The sequence below is a fragment of the Ambystoma mexicanum genome, chromosome 11 (assembly GCF_040938575.1).
Source record: "Ambystoma mexicanum isolate Mex_15411 chromosome 11, UKY_AmexF1_1, whole genome shotgun sequence".
Classification (NCBI taxonomy): Eukaryota; Metazoa; Chordata; class Amphibia; order Caudata; family Ambystomatidae; genus Ambystoma; species Ambystoma mexicanum.
The window spans coordinates 188,990,784-189,005,516 of NC_090934.1; the positions used below are offsets into that span (position 1 = coordinate 188,990,784).

Consider the following 14,733-nt stretch of genomic DNA (forward strand, 5'->3'; position numbering starts at 1 on the left):
GATATTGCTCGAGAGTCTGATTGGTTCTCTCGGTTTGTCCGTCGGTGTGGGGGTGGTGGCTGGTGGATAACCGCACATCTATTTGTGCTAGTTGGCAACACTTCTTCCAAAAATGTGAGATAAATTGACTTCCACGATCCGAGACTAAAATGGAAGGGAAACCATGTATGCGAACTATATTCTCCAGGAATTCCTTGGCCAAGGTGGAAGCTGAAGGCAAACCCTTTAAAGGGATAAAGTGGGCCATTTTGGAGAATAGGTCCACAATTACAAGGATTGTGTTGTAACCAGCACAAGGAGGCAGATCTGTTATAAAGTCCATTGACAGGGTGTGCCATGGTGCCGGTGGAATATCCGAGGGTTGAAGTAGGCCGGCTGGCCTTTTCTTTTGAGCCTTGTTTTGGGCGCAAATTCCACAAGACAGTACAAAAGACTTTATGTCTTTTCTCCAAGAAGGCCACCAGAAGTGGCGTTTGATTTTTTCCTCCGTTTTAGCGATACCAGGGTGTCCTTCCATTAAAGATTCATGATGATGGGCAATAACAAGTTCTTGCAATTCTTTACTTGGCAGAAACAACCGCTCCTGGAAGTAGGGTAAGTCATCCTTAACGGTGTAATGAGGACCCTTTTGACTCCATTCCAGTAAGGTTGAAGAGTCTAGAAGTTGTTTTACTTGCGTTTGGATATCTTCAATAGATTGCAATGAAGTTAAGCCTAAGATTCTTTGCTCAGGTATGATGGGCACAGGTTCTAAGCTCGAATTAGGTTCTTCCATGCCAATCCGGGATAAGGCGTCTGCTTTTCCATTCTTGCAGCCAGGGCGATAGGTAATTACGAAATCAAATTCCGCAAAGAATAGAGCCCATCGGAGTTGTCGTGAAGATTGAGCTTTGGCCGTCTTTAAATACTGTAAGTTTCTGTGGTCCGTAATTACGGTGATGGTGTGTCTTGCCCCGAGAAGGTAGTGACGCCAAGCCTTGAAAGCAGATTTGATGGCCAGTAACTCTTTATCGGTAATTGCGTAGTTGATTTCAGGAGGAGAAAAATTTCTGGACCAAAAGGCCACCTGGTGTAGTTGGTTAGTTTTTGGGTCTCTTTGCGACAGGACAGCTCCCATGGCCGAACTGGAAGCATCGGTTTCCACTATGTACGGGAGATCTGGGTGCGGGTGCTTCAATACAGGTGCATAGGTGAATTTGGTTTTCAGGTCCTGGAAGGCTTGTTCGGCCTCAGGAGTCCATTCGAAGCGTTTGTTTTTCTTTAGGAGAGCGGTGATGGGTTGGACTGTTCGAGAAAATTCCGGGATGAATCTTCGATAGAAATTGGCAAAGGCGAGCATGCTCTGAACTCCCTTCACCGAGCTTGGAGATGGCCATTTGAGGATGGCGTCCACCTTTCGCGAGTCCATTCGGACTCCTTGAGGTGTCAGGATGAATCCGAGAAACTCAACTTCTGTGGTATGAAAAACACATTTTTCGAGTTTTGCAAATAGTCTGTGCTGGCACAGTTTCTCAAGAACTGCCCTAACATGTTTTCTGTGATCAGATTCTGAAGAAGAGTACACCAGGATGTCGTCAATGTAAACAATGACGCAGACATCGATAAGTTCCCGAAGAACATCATTCATAAAGTACTGAAAGGCGGCAGGTGCATTGCACAAACTGAAGGGCATCACCTGATATTCGAAGAGCCCAAATTTGGTGCGGAATGCAGTCTTCCATTCGTCGCCTTCTTTTATGCGCACCAGGTGATAAGCTCCTCGGAGATCCAACTTGGTGTACACACAAGCGTCTTTCACCTGGTCGATAAGCTCAGGGATCAAGGGCAGAGGATAACGATTCTTAATCGTTATTTGATTTAGGGCGCGATAGTCTATACACGTTCTAAGGTCGCCTTCTTTTTTTGGCACGAAGAACAGAGCTGAAGAGACAGGAGACTTGGACGGGCGAATAAAACCATTGGCTAGGTACTGATCTAAATACTGACGCAAATGCAGGTTCTCAGGTTCCGTAAGAGCATAAATCCTACTACAAGGTAGTTGAGCATTGGGTACCAGATCGATCTGGCAATCATAAGACCGATGGGGAGGTAACGTGTTAGCCTGTTCTTTCTGAAAAACGTCTTGGAATTCTTGGTATTCCGACGGTAGCTGTACAGGGGTGGAAGTTGCTGTGGCTAGACCCATAGCTGGATTTCTTGGATAACAAGTTGGTTCACAATTAGGAAAACTTATCTTCTTTGCTCGCCAGTCAATTCTGGGATTATGTGTTTCTAACCAAGGAATTCCAAGAATTACTTGAAATTGTGGGGCCTTGATCACATCAAACACGATTGCTTCCCGATGTCCATCCTGACCCACCAGTGTCACTTCAACAGTGGAATGCGTTACAGGCCCTGAGGCTATTTCGGTTCCATCTACTGTAGTAATGACATCTTGGGTTACTTTCGGGCGGAGAGGAAGCTTAATCCTGGAAGCCAATTCACGGTCCATGTAATTTCCAATAGCTCCACTGTCGATGTATGCTTTTATAGCATGCAACTGCTGAGGCTGTTTTGGGTCCATGAGCACCTTTGGCATGACGAAATGCGAGGTCAAAAAGTTAGTTTTCAAGCTCGGCAAGGGGACCCCTACGCTTGCCGGGCTAGTTCGTTTCCCGAATCAGGTGTCACTAATTCGTTATCAGTAGCTCCAACCACCTTCTTAAGTGGTTTAACTGGACAATTTCGAAGAAAGTGACCGGAAGTCCCGCAATACAGACAAAGTTGCATTTGCCGCCTTCTCTCTCGTTCTTTCTGCGTTAATGGTCCTTTAACACCACCGATTTGCATAGGTTCAGATACGTCGGTACTCTTGGAGGTAGCGTGGGTTTTGATCGGTGCTCGGTTTTCATACTTGAACCGATCTGCTTTTCTATTTTGAAGTCTGTGATCAAGTTGAACCACCAAGTCAATGTAGTCTGCGAAGACCTGGGGTGGGTTTACTATCTGAGCTAGAACATCCTTAAGCTCTCCGCGCAGGCCTCGATGAAACAATGTGATCCTTTTGCTTTCTGGCCATCCAGTTTCCACAACCAGTCTGTTAAAGGTGGCTATGTAGGACAGAAGATCCTGATTACCTTGTCGTAAGGATAGCAGTTCGTTATCAAGGGCCTGTCCTTGAGAGTGTCGAGCGAACAATCTTTCCATGCTGGCCTGGAAGCCCTGAAAATTCTGGAGAATGGGATCATCCTGATTTACCAATGGAATAGACCAATCGGCAGCACTGCCACTGAGGTAAGATAGTATAAAGGCTACCTTGGTCTGGTCGTTAGGGAAGGCTCCGGGTCTGCATAGAAAGTGTAAACGACATTGGTTCATAAAGACGGCATATTTCTTGGGATCCCCCGCAAAACGTTCAGGCGGGGCCAAAGGCATGTGTCCAGGTAGATTAATTTGTACCGGGTTACTCAAACCCATTGATGTGGAAATGTCTCTGGAATTAGGTAAAGGAGTGTGCCCTGCCTGGGCCTGTAATAACCTTTTGGCTAGGTCATCAGTTCTTTCCTTAGATAAGATCAGTTCTCTTTTGAGAGCGTTAGTCTCCTGGCGGGCTGAGTGCACCTCTGCCCGTAATTCCCCCAAAAGCTGGGCCAGCTGGTCAGTCTCGGAAGTCTCCATAGCGCCCGGGTGAGAAATTGTGGGTAGGCTTTGCGTTCTGTAACGCTCACCTGATTCCCACGGAGGCGCAGGTCTGGCTTCGAGTGCTGATGCTTCTTCAATGGTGAAGCGCAGGACTCTGGAGATGGACAGGAAGGGCCCTCTACTCTGGCTTCTCCGGCTCGCAGGAATATTCCCCTGTGCGTGAAAAGGGAGTATTACCTACTGACTGAGTTATGCTCAAGCCTCCCACTCTCTTCCAACCCTCCACGATACCCTTCCACGATTCCCCGTGAAGTCTCACCTTAGGGTCTGAAAGGACGAGCTCTCCATCCTGCTTCTGACGCAGGGGCGCGTTGAACCCAGTTACTTCACTGGATTGAGGTTGGATGGGAGTTCAGGTAAGCTTGATTATACTGGTAAGGCGCTGTAAAAGTTCTGTGGCAAGTTCAAAAGTTCAAGCTTTAAATAATAATGTTCACTGTCTTTTTTCAGGTGATGAATGAAGATTCCTTTGGAGACTTCTTGCAACAAAGCGCTGATGTTGATGTCTTTTCCCCATAAGGGCCGGGGTTCGGAATGCCGGAGATATGGCGCCGACCCGAAGTGAAACGTGCAGTTCCAGTAAAGATCTGGTAAGTCTTAGATGAGCGCTCAGGTAATGTTTTTGCTTTCGCTCATCTAATGTCTTTGTCTTTTTTCCCCATAGGGGCCGGGGTCCTGCTTGGAAGCAGCAAGACCCGAAATGAAATGGGAATGACCCAACAGGTAAGTCTTAGAAGGAAACTGAGCTTTTCTTATTCCCTTCCTTCTCTCACCTCTTATTCTTGTCCTTTTCTCTAGGCTCTGGGAAGTGGCTGTGTATCCGGATGATCGCTGCTGAAGATGGAGGAACCCAGGAAAGGTGAGTGAAATGCAGCGCTGCAGCGATCGTAACGAAATGCTTTTAAAAATGATGTCTTCCCTTTCAGGATCGTCGGTGATGTCTCCGTGGTGCAGATTAGCTGGTAGGTCTCTTGTCTCCCTTTGCAGGTGACCCAGGATGCTGACAGGCGTGGCTGAAGTGCAGATGCAGGAGCTGACACGGTGAGCGTCTAGCTGCGAGGAGAAGAACAACGCGAAGCGTGAGTTGCTGATCGGGTGTGGTTTAAATAGCTTTGGAAGAAGTTCCCAGTGTGTATCCTTCCTCCGATCAGGTATGTATCCTTCCCCGACCACACCGGGGTGGAAAGTAGTCCCACAGGTGAAGTAGTTCCTATTCAGGCCTCAAGAGGGCCTGGATGTGGCAGCATGGTCTGCATCAGGTAAGTGCACATTAAAACACTTGAACACATGTCTAGCTTTATGAGCCGACAGAGGTCCAACATGAGCCTGGCGCCTAAGGCGCCAGGACTGCGTCCAAAGGGCCCCAGCTTGGGCCCGCTGGCACTCCCCTGGGGGAAATGATGCCTGCCTCTGGGGTTGCTGGGTCGGACCTGGCTCCTTGGAGGTAGGCATCATGACAAAAAGGGAAGAAGCGGAACGAGAGAGAGAAAGAGAGAGAGAGAGAGAAGGAGGAGCAAGTGGGTGGAAAAGAAGATAAGAGGGCTCCTGGAGGAAAACGGGAGAGGTGCGGGAGATAACGGACGTGAGGTCCGAAACGGGAAAACAAAACACAGCGAGAGCGACGGCAACACGGGTGGGTAACCAGGCAACGTTACAACGCGCCCATAACCCGGAAGCGGCTGAATAAATACCTCTGGTTACGTGCGCGTGCAAAAACTAGACCGGTTACACCCGCAAGAGGAAGAACGTAATGGAACTATCTATGGCGGACCATAGCGCCAGTGGTTCCAAATCCGCCACCCTCGCCGAGACATGACAGTATGCCCCCTCCTAAGGTGCCCTCCCCCGGGCTTGCCGGGATGATGGAAATGAAATTTACGTACTAGGAGAGGGGCATTGATATGAGAGGTAGGTTTCCAGGAATTTTCTGACCAGGGATATTCTTTCCACCGCACAAGATACTCCAGTCTACCTCTGCGATACCTCGAATCACAGATCTGGGCAACTTCATACTCCTCCTGGGTGGAATCTGAGGGTAAAGGAGTACTCTTGGGATGACGAGACCACGTATCCTCATGGAAAGGTTTCAATTGGGAAGCATGGAAGACCGGGTGTACCCTACGAAGACCTATGGGGAGTCTTAATCGAAAAGCTACCGGATTGATCACCTATGTGATCTTCTATGGTCCTATGAACCTAGAGGATAGCTTGGAGGGGTGAGTCCATCTAGGTAAGTATCTTGTAGACAGCATGACCCGAGATCCTACTTCCCACCCAGGGACAGGTCGTCGGTGCTTGTCGGCTTGTTTCTTGTAGCGCTCTTGTGCTTCACTGAGACCTTTCCTAGCCTTCTCATGGACTTCTCGAATGAGGGCGATCCACAGAGGTGCAGGTTGGAGGGAAAGTCAGAAATTGGCAAGATAGAACGTGGGTGATAGCCATAGGTGCAGAAAAAAGGACTTATACTAAGAGCAGAGTGAACAGAGTTATTATAAGAAAACTCAGCTAAGGGTAATAGTGAGAACCAATTGTACTGTTGGAGGTTTACGAAGCATCGTAGATATTGTTCAAGGGTTCCATTGAGACGTTCTGTCTGTCCGTTTGATTGAGGGTGGAACCCAGATGTCAAAGCTCTCTCTACTCCCAACCTTCCACAGAAGTCTTTCCAAAACCGGGAAGTGCATTGACTTCCCCGATCCGAGATGATTTTTGTAGGTATCCCGTGAAGACGAAAGATGTCTTTCAAGAACACCTCTGCACCTCTGCCATTTTGGTTGCAGACGGCACCCCCGGCAAGGGGGAGAAGTGAGCCAGTTTGGTAAAAGAATCTACCACCACCAAGATGCATGTACATCCTTGAGATCGGGGCAACTCAACGATGAAATCGGTCGAGATGGTACTCCAGGGACCGACGGGAACCGCACAGGGTTCCAGGAACCCAACAGGCTTTTGGTGTGAAATCTTGTTACGAAGACAAACTGCTTAGGACTGTACATAATGAACGACATCTTCTTGCTTATCAGGCCAGTAGAAATGTCTTTGTAGATACTCTAAGGTGCCCTTGCCACCTCTATGTCCTGCTATCTTGGAATCATGACACCAAGTTCTGGTTACCGGGTATGTAAGTGATGACAAAATCAAATTGAGCAAAAAAGTGAGCCCATCGTGCTTGACGAGTGTTGAAGCATTCAAACTGTCTTAGGACTTGTAGGTTTTTGTGGTCGGTCCGGATGGTGAAAGGGTGTTCGCCTCCCTGCAGTAAATGGTGCCACTCAAGACAGGTCGATTTCATGGCTAACAATTCACGTTCAATAACAGAATAATTCTTTTGGCTGGCATTTAGAGTTTTTGAAAAATATGAGATGGGATGTTCCACGCCTTGATGTTCCTGCAATAAGACCGCCCCAATCGCCGCAGCAGACGTATCCGTCTCTTAAGATAAAGGGTCGACCTTGATCCAGCTGGAGGAGAATGGGAGCGGTACAAAAGGCTTCTTTAAGACTGCGAAAACTGTCTTCTGCTTATGTAGACCATCTGAAAGGGCCCGATGACTTCTTGAGAAGAGTCGTGATAGGTATGAGCTTCTGAGAGAAATTGGAGATAAACTTCCAATAAAAGTTCGATAGGCCAAGAAACCTTTGAATCTCTTTGACGGATTTAGGTGACGGCCACTCCAAAATCGAGGTCACCTTGCAGGGGTCCATAGAAATTCCTTGACTGGAGAGGATGAATCCCAAATAGGGAATGGAAGTGGCAGAGAACACACATTTGTTGAGTTTGACAGAGAGATGATTGTCTCTTAATCTTCAGAAGACTTCCTTTACATGTTCTTCGTGTTCTTCTGATGTGTTGGAAAACACCAGAATATCATCGAGGTATACAATGGTGGTATGACACAGCAAATCCGAAAAAAGACGGTCCATAAAGCGTTGGAAGAGTGAAGGGGCGTTGACTAACGCAAAAAGCATCACCTGATACTCAAAAAGCCCAAACGGAGTCCTGAATGCCGTTTTCCACTCGTCACCAGTCTGAATGCGGAGCAGATGATAGGCATTCCGTAGATCAAGTTTGGTGAACATGGTAGCACCCTGGACGGCTTGAATAATCTCTGTTATCAGGGGCATCGGGTAACGGTCCTTAATGGTTACCTTGTTCAAGCCCTGATAGTCTATACAGGGATGCAATTCCTGTGTCTCTTTCTTAGGGATAAAGAATAATGAGGCTCCTGCTGGAGATTTCGAAGGCCTGATCAGTCCATTGGCTATGTTGTTATCCAGGTACTCTCTGAGATAACGTCTTTCTTCCAGGGATAGAGGAAACATCCTACAGAAGCGCACCAGGGCTCCGGGAGTGAGGTCGATGCAGCAATCTTCCGGTTGGTGTGGAGGTAGTTCTATGGGAATCTTCTCGGTAACTACCTCAGCAAATTCCTTGAGATGGTGCGGTAGACAATGGACGGCTCTGGGTTCACAGCTACTTGTGGTCTTAACTGTTTCATATCTTGGCTCCGGTAGACATTCCGTCTTGCAGAATTTAGATTGAAAGCTTAGTAGGTTCTTTGTCCAGTCAATGTGAGGGTTGTGTTTTCGTAGCCAACCTATCCCCAAAATGAGGGGAAAGTGGGCTGCACAAATTATGTCAAAGACAATTTTTTCAGAATGCTGTTGAATAAATAGGGTGAGTTCTTCCGTGGTGTGGGTAATCAACCCAGAACTTAAAGGTTCCCCATTGACACCTTCCACCTTCTGGTCTTCTTGTTTGGCGACACAGTTAATACCCTTTTGTTCCACCCACAGGGTATCAATAAAGTTACCGGCCGCTCTGCAGTCGAGTAAGGCCTGAGAGGTTATTTCAGTGGTTCCTAGTTTGAGGGTTACAGAAAGTACCATGAGGCGAGAATCTTCAGGTATCTACGAGGAGGATACCGAAAGGGTTGTGTAAGGACTTGGAATGGCCCCTGAGTCCTAACACTTACCGAGGGCGATCGTTTCCCGACCGTCTGGGAGGGACGTCTGGACAATCCCGTAATAAGTGAGTGGATTCTCCACAATACATGCATAAACAGCCATCCCTACGTCTCTTATGTTCTTCCGAGGTGAGCGGCGCTCGAGCGGTACCTGATTGGTTCTTCTTTTCCTTGGCGTGAGGAAGGCACGGACGTAGGAGGATGGGTTTCCAGGGCAGGGGGCCCAAAGAACCTTGGTCTTCTTCTTTTCAGCCTGACGTTCTGACAGTCGGAAGTCTATCCGGAGGGTAGCAGTGATGAGGTTGGCAAACGAGGTTGGTCGAGCGATACGGGCCAGCTCATCCTTGAGATCCTCTCTCAATCCCCGCCGGAAGATGGCATATTGAGCCTGCTCCTGCCACCCTGCTTCAGCTGCTACTTGTTTAAAGGCGATGATATATGTCAATAGGTCGGAATTCCCTTGTCAGATGTCCAGAAGGTCTTCCGATGCTAGAAACGTACTTCCTGTGCGCAAAAAGGTTTGCTGTAAGAGGGTCTTGAAAGTGCTATAATCCTGCAGAACTGGATCGGGCTGATTTACAAGAAGGGTGGCCCATGCCAGAGCGTTACCCGTCATATGGGTAATCATAAACCCCACTTTGGCATGGTCAGACGCAAAGGTTTGGGGACGAAAAGAGAAGTGAAGGTTACAGGCATCCAAAAATTCTTTAACTCTCTTTGGTGATCCATCAAACTTGCCAGATACTAAAGGGAGCGAAGGAAGGTCTGTAGAGGGTCGTTCTCTCTCCGTCATACGTTGCTGTAACGCTGTATTAGCGGCCTTGAGATTCTGTACTTCCAAGTTCAGTCCTTGTACTGTAGCAACCAGTTCCTGAACTTCTTGTGGTGTTGCCATACTGGGTTCTTGGTGGCGTTGCAAACTGTCACAGGGGTCTGTAATATCCTCTTCTTCACAAGAAGACTCCGTCTCACCACCCTCCCCAAGCTCCTCACCTTTGTCCTTCTTGGTTTTCCTCTTCTCGTCGCTTTTGGGTCTCTCCTTTTTTTTTATGTAGATAGGGACGTCCACGGAAGGATGCCACCGTAACAGGTGTGACGGGGGTTAAACCTCCGTGAATGTCCAGATAGGGGGAAAAGCCAACGGCATAAAAAATCCCTTGAGAGACTTCCACGCAGTTGTCGTGGAACAGGCTTGAGTGTACCAGTAGATGAAGTGTAACCAACGGTAGGATGAAAGCGGCAGAGGCAATCCGAAGAGGCAGGCAGAGGTCTGGTACACGGACTGGCTGGTGAGTACAAGGTACGTGGCAGAGGCAATCCAGAAAAGCAGGCAGAGGTCTGGTACACGGGCTGGAAGAAGAGTACAAGGCGGTAGACAAGGGTAAAGTAAAGAAGGAGGAAGAAAGCAGAAAAAGAGGAAGGAACTAGAGAGGGGGCAAGGACAAGGAGGCGAAAAGGGAGAAAAGGGAAGAAGCGGAACGATAGATAGAGAGAGAGAGAGAGAAGGAGCGAGGGTAGGAGGAGCAAGTGGGTGGAAAAGAAGGTAAGAGGGCTCCTGGAGGAAAACGGGAGAGGAGCGGGTGATAACGGACGCGAGGTCCGAACCAGGAAAACAAAACACAGCGAGAGCGACGGCAACACGGGTGGGTAACCAGGCAACGTTGCAACGCGCCCGTAACCCGGAAGCGGCTGAATAAATACCTCCGGTTACGTGCGCGTGCAAAAACTAGACCGGTAACACCCGCAAGAGGAAGAACGTAATGGAACTAGCTATGGTGGACCATAGCGCCAGCGGTTCCAAATCCGCCACCCTCACCGAGACATGACAGATACACCCCCAGGGAATCCCTGCTTACCATCAAAGAGAAAGACCACTCTGAAGCAGAAAACATCACTTTTGTGACAACATTTTGTCCAGATACGACCAAACTAAAAGGTGCCATAAAGAAATTTCGGCCACTCATCCAACTTAGCCTACCAGGGGAACAATTACCAAGAATGGCCTTAAAGAGATCCAAAAATCTGAAGGATATATTAACCCATGCTAGAATTAGCAAAACCAGTACACGATCTGCCCTATGGAACCTTAGAGAAATAATAGGGCACCACCCATGTTGTAGTTACTCGGCATGCACATTTACTCACAAAATAACTTCCTTTCCTATAGGAAACAAGGACTGGCAGCTGCGCCACTTCTCAAACTGTAAATCCCCCAACGTGATCTATGTAATTGAATGCCCATGTGGCTTGCGATATGTGGGCCAAACCTCCAGGCCAGTACACAACAGGATAAGTGAACATAGATCGAGAATAAGGTGCAAAAATATGTCTGCACCATTGGTTCCGCACTTTGTTGAATCCCACCATGGCCTTGACAATCTTCTCTGGTGGGTAGTGGACAAAGTACCACAAAGAAACAACCCAACCAACTCACTGAACTACAAAGAAGCCTGGTGGATGCTCAAGCTAAAATCAATTGCATTGGGGCTCAATGAGGCAGGACCATTAGGCTCACTCACATGAAATAACATACAGATCATTTACTGCCAGATAGCTCTCTGCACTACACCTGCTACATGTCATTTCATGTAGCCGTGGGCTCATTTGCCATGCATTTCGCACCTTATTGTGCCCCTATTTAGAAGACCTGGATAATTAACCCCCAAAAAAAACCTCAATTGGATGCAGCCACTTACTGCACAAACATTCTGGCATCTGATAGGCACACAATAACCACTAACAGGGTGTTTATCTACTCACTGAAGCATGACCAATATCTGACATTTCTGTTTGCACACCATCTTCAGTGGATTAGAACATACCACATTATGCCCCAAGTAAAAGGGGCCGCTTAAAAAACGGTAGACATCTCGGTCATGACCATCAATTACAGGACCACCCAGGGTAGTGTCCCCAGTCCACCCTTATTACATTTACATATATACTGATCCAGATACTTTGGAGGGGCATCCACCTGATTGTGTCTGGGCTCTGTATATATCTTTATTACATGAGTATACACCGGGCTTTCTCCCCTTCGCACTGCCGTAGATGTGTACCTTTATTCACGCAACAGCATCTGCTCTTCATGATTCGTCAGAGACACTTCCTGCCGATACAATGTGCTTCCACCTGCGCATGCGCCCGAGAACAGCATTCTAAACTCAGCACTTACGCCTGTCCCTATTACGACATATGCACATCCCTTCGCGCATGCACTAGAGAGCAGTGTCTCACCAACGACACATTCTCTTTTCTATTTAAGTATACCGCTCCATCGGGATACACATCTCAGCTGTATCCCGTGGGAACAGCAACTTGCCGAACCAATGCGGACACACTTCCTGGGTCCCAGCGCATCGTGGAAGTAAGTTCTTCATCACTTGCCCCCCAGCCCTTTACCAAAGGCTTCCACTTACCATGAGTTTCTTAAAAAAAAAATGTTCTCCAATAAAGTCCTTACAGGGAGTATTTTCTGCCTTTTTTCGATTCTGCCTCTATTAGATTCCCAGCCAGCACTACTTTATCTGCGTGCTACAAACCCAATACTGGGGAGTAAGAAGAGTCCACTTTTCTCCACTACCTACTCCATCTAAAGGACACTAAGGTACACTAACATTTTTTCTTTAATCAGAGTGTGACCTCTAGTGCTGTGCAACCATGGTCATCCATGGACTCATGACTTTAAAAATGCACTATTGTTTATTCTTTCTCTCTTTTTTACTTGCTTTAGGGCCACTATTTGATCGTTGGGTGTTGTGTTAACTGCAGCATTTCGCCTGACATGGGCCCCTTACCCTGCCATTCCAATTCTACAAGCCAGTATAGCAACTGTATTGGTTGCCATTACCATTAAGGTCAGTACCAGTTTGGAACTGTGCTACTTAGCAAACTAGTTTTTAATTTACTGTTTTAGTATGTGTACATATTGCTGCAATACTTAACTAAGGTAGTCATACACAATAGCTTTACCTTTATGAATTAGTCTCTCATGGTCCCTTCTGCTTGTTGCAGGGACTCAAGTGCCTTGGCTCCAGAAGAAGGCTTTACTACACTACACGCCGAAACGTCTATGAACCTAAGCGCAACCTTGCAGGTGCCCTCTGGTTTCTCCCCTCATCGGGGTTTTGATTCAAGATCTAGATCTCGACTTGTTACAAGGTCACACCCTAGCCTGGCGATAATTGACTTTTGGTAAAAAATAGACCTCCTAAAGGTCTTACCTCCTAGATGGAATACATTGAATAAAGTTCCACCTAAGGAAGATATAGAATACCTCCTAACATTTGGAGCTTCTATCTACATGAAGTAATGTACTCATTTTTGTTTTAGGAAATTTCATGTTCACACAGGAAAGCAATGAACACTTTGATGACTACTGTATGTTTCCCAAACTATGGGAAAAGTTGTAAAAGCATGAAACAATACCTATGTTCGGTACAGTTATGAAGATTAGCATGAAGTAAATGTCTGATGTTCACTAGCTGTACCCTATACATCATTTGTAGAATGTCTAGATTCATGAGATGATATGTATTGCACTCTGTGAAAGTCTAGCTGCGCACTCTTCCATATGTTATATAGTGCTCTTATTTTAAGTTTGAATATATTTCATAAAAAGTTGGCCAGTCACTAATAATAAACTGAACTCCAACTTTACTGAGTTTCTCATAGCAGTTTCTGTACACAACTAGGCAGTGCATGCCAGTTAATGATATGCTGACAGACAGCCTTACAAGAAATAATAGTTGCATTAGAATAAAGTGCAAAGGAATAGTAATTATATAGGCAGGAATCCACCCCCTTTGTTTGTAGCCTTCACCACTTGTGATGACATTAAAGTACAAAACAAATCATTATCTCTGCACTCCCCAGCAAAAAAATTAAAGGGGCTTTAGTCAATGCCAGATCTATTCCAGCGCATGCCCTCGACATCGCTGACCTCATTACAACGGAAGACTTAGATTTCCTAGCCGTTACAGAAACCTGGCTTCATGCAGCCTCTGGTCCCGCACTGGCCCTAGTGATACCTGATAACTATGCCATCATTAGATGCGATAGAGACACAAATCAGGCTAAAGGAGGAGGAGTAGCCTTCATCTTCAAAAATACCCTAGAATTTATACATATCCCTGATAACCAGATCCCATCTGCTGAGTTACTATCAGTCAAACTAGCATTATCACCGAACCAAACTGCTACAGTGCACCTCATCTATCGACCGCCAGGACCCATTTCTTCCTTCGCTGAGGATATCTCAACCCTACTCACTGTCAATACTAAGCCTAACACAAAAATAATACTTCTGGGGGACCTTAATCTTGGATTCCAAGACCCTAATGATACTAATGCCCTCGACCTTGCCACTTCACTGAGCAACTTAGGATTTAATCATCACATACGCAAGCCTACACATACTAAAGGGAGAACCCTTGACTGGCTTGCCAACGTGAACTGTAACATCAACCTGTTATGTTACCCCTTGCATTTGGTCTGATCATCACAAGATAACTTTCACAGTCAAAGCAACCGGCAAGTACTGAAAAGTACTGTTTACTGTGGGAGAGCTCTGCTGGTCTTGTTAATCTTCTCTACAGTTGCTGTGATCGCTGTGGCTGCGCGGCAGAACCCTGCCTGGAGGATTCCTTTCGCCGTGACACTGTTCTGCCCTGGCCCCTTTAAGGACTAGGTGGTTCTCTGGATGGTGACTATGCCCCCTGGGACCTGCATCACTGCCCTGCTTCCTATATTTACCCATAATCCAGCGCACCAGCAAGTACTGAAAAGTACTGTTTACTGTGGGAGAGCCCTGCTGGTCTTGTTAATCTTCTCTACAGTTGCTGTGATCGCTGTGGCTGTGCGGCAGAAACCTGCCTGGAGGATTCCTTTTGCCGCAACACTGTTCTGCCCTGGCCCCTTTAAGGACTAGGCGACTGTGTACTTTTTACCACTGATTGCGTGTCTCTTGGTGGACACTGAATTTTAAGTGCCTCATTTTTTATTGAAGGTGGTTCTCTGGATGGTGACTCCGCCCCCTGGGACCTGCATCACTGCTCTGCTTCCTATATTTACCCATAATCCAGTGC

The 14,733-nt window shown here is 47.0% G+C and overlaps 2 long non-coding RNA genes across 2 annotated transcripts in view; one reads left to right on the forward strand and one right to left on the reverse strand.

Annotated features, from left to right (window-relative positions):
• The window catches only part of LOC138503208 (uncharacterized), a 69,769-nt gene extending 58,000 nt beyond the window's left edge, over positions 1-11,769 (reverse strand). The window contains exon 1 of the long non-coding RNA XR_011279585.1: positions 11,707-11,769. This is a non-coding gene — a long non-coding RNA (uncharacterized lncRNA). The remainder of the gene's footprint in view (positions 1-11,706) is intronic.
• Positions 11,770-11,889: 120 nt separating this feature from the next.
• LOC138503209 (uncharacterized) lies at positions 11,890-13,306 on the forward strand. Its single transcript, XR_011279586.1, has 4 exons — positions 11,890-12,014; positions 12,152-12,254; positions 12,381-12,504; positions 12,662-13,306. It is a non-coding gene; the product is annotated as an uncharacterized lncRNA (long non-coding RNA).
• Positions 13,307-14,733: the final 1,427 nt, after the last annotated feature.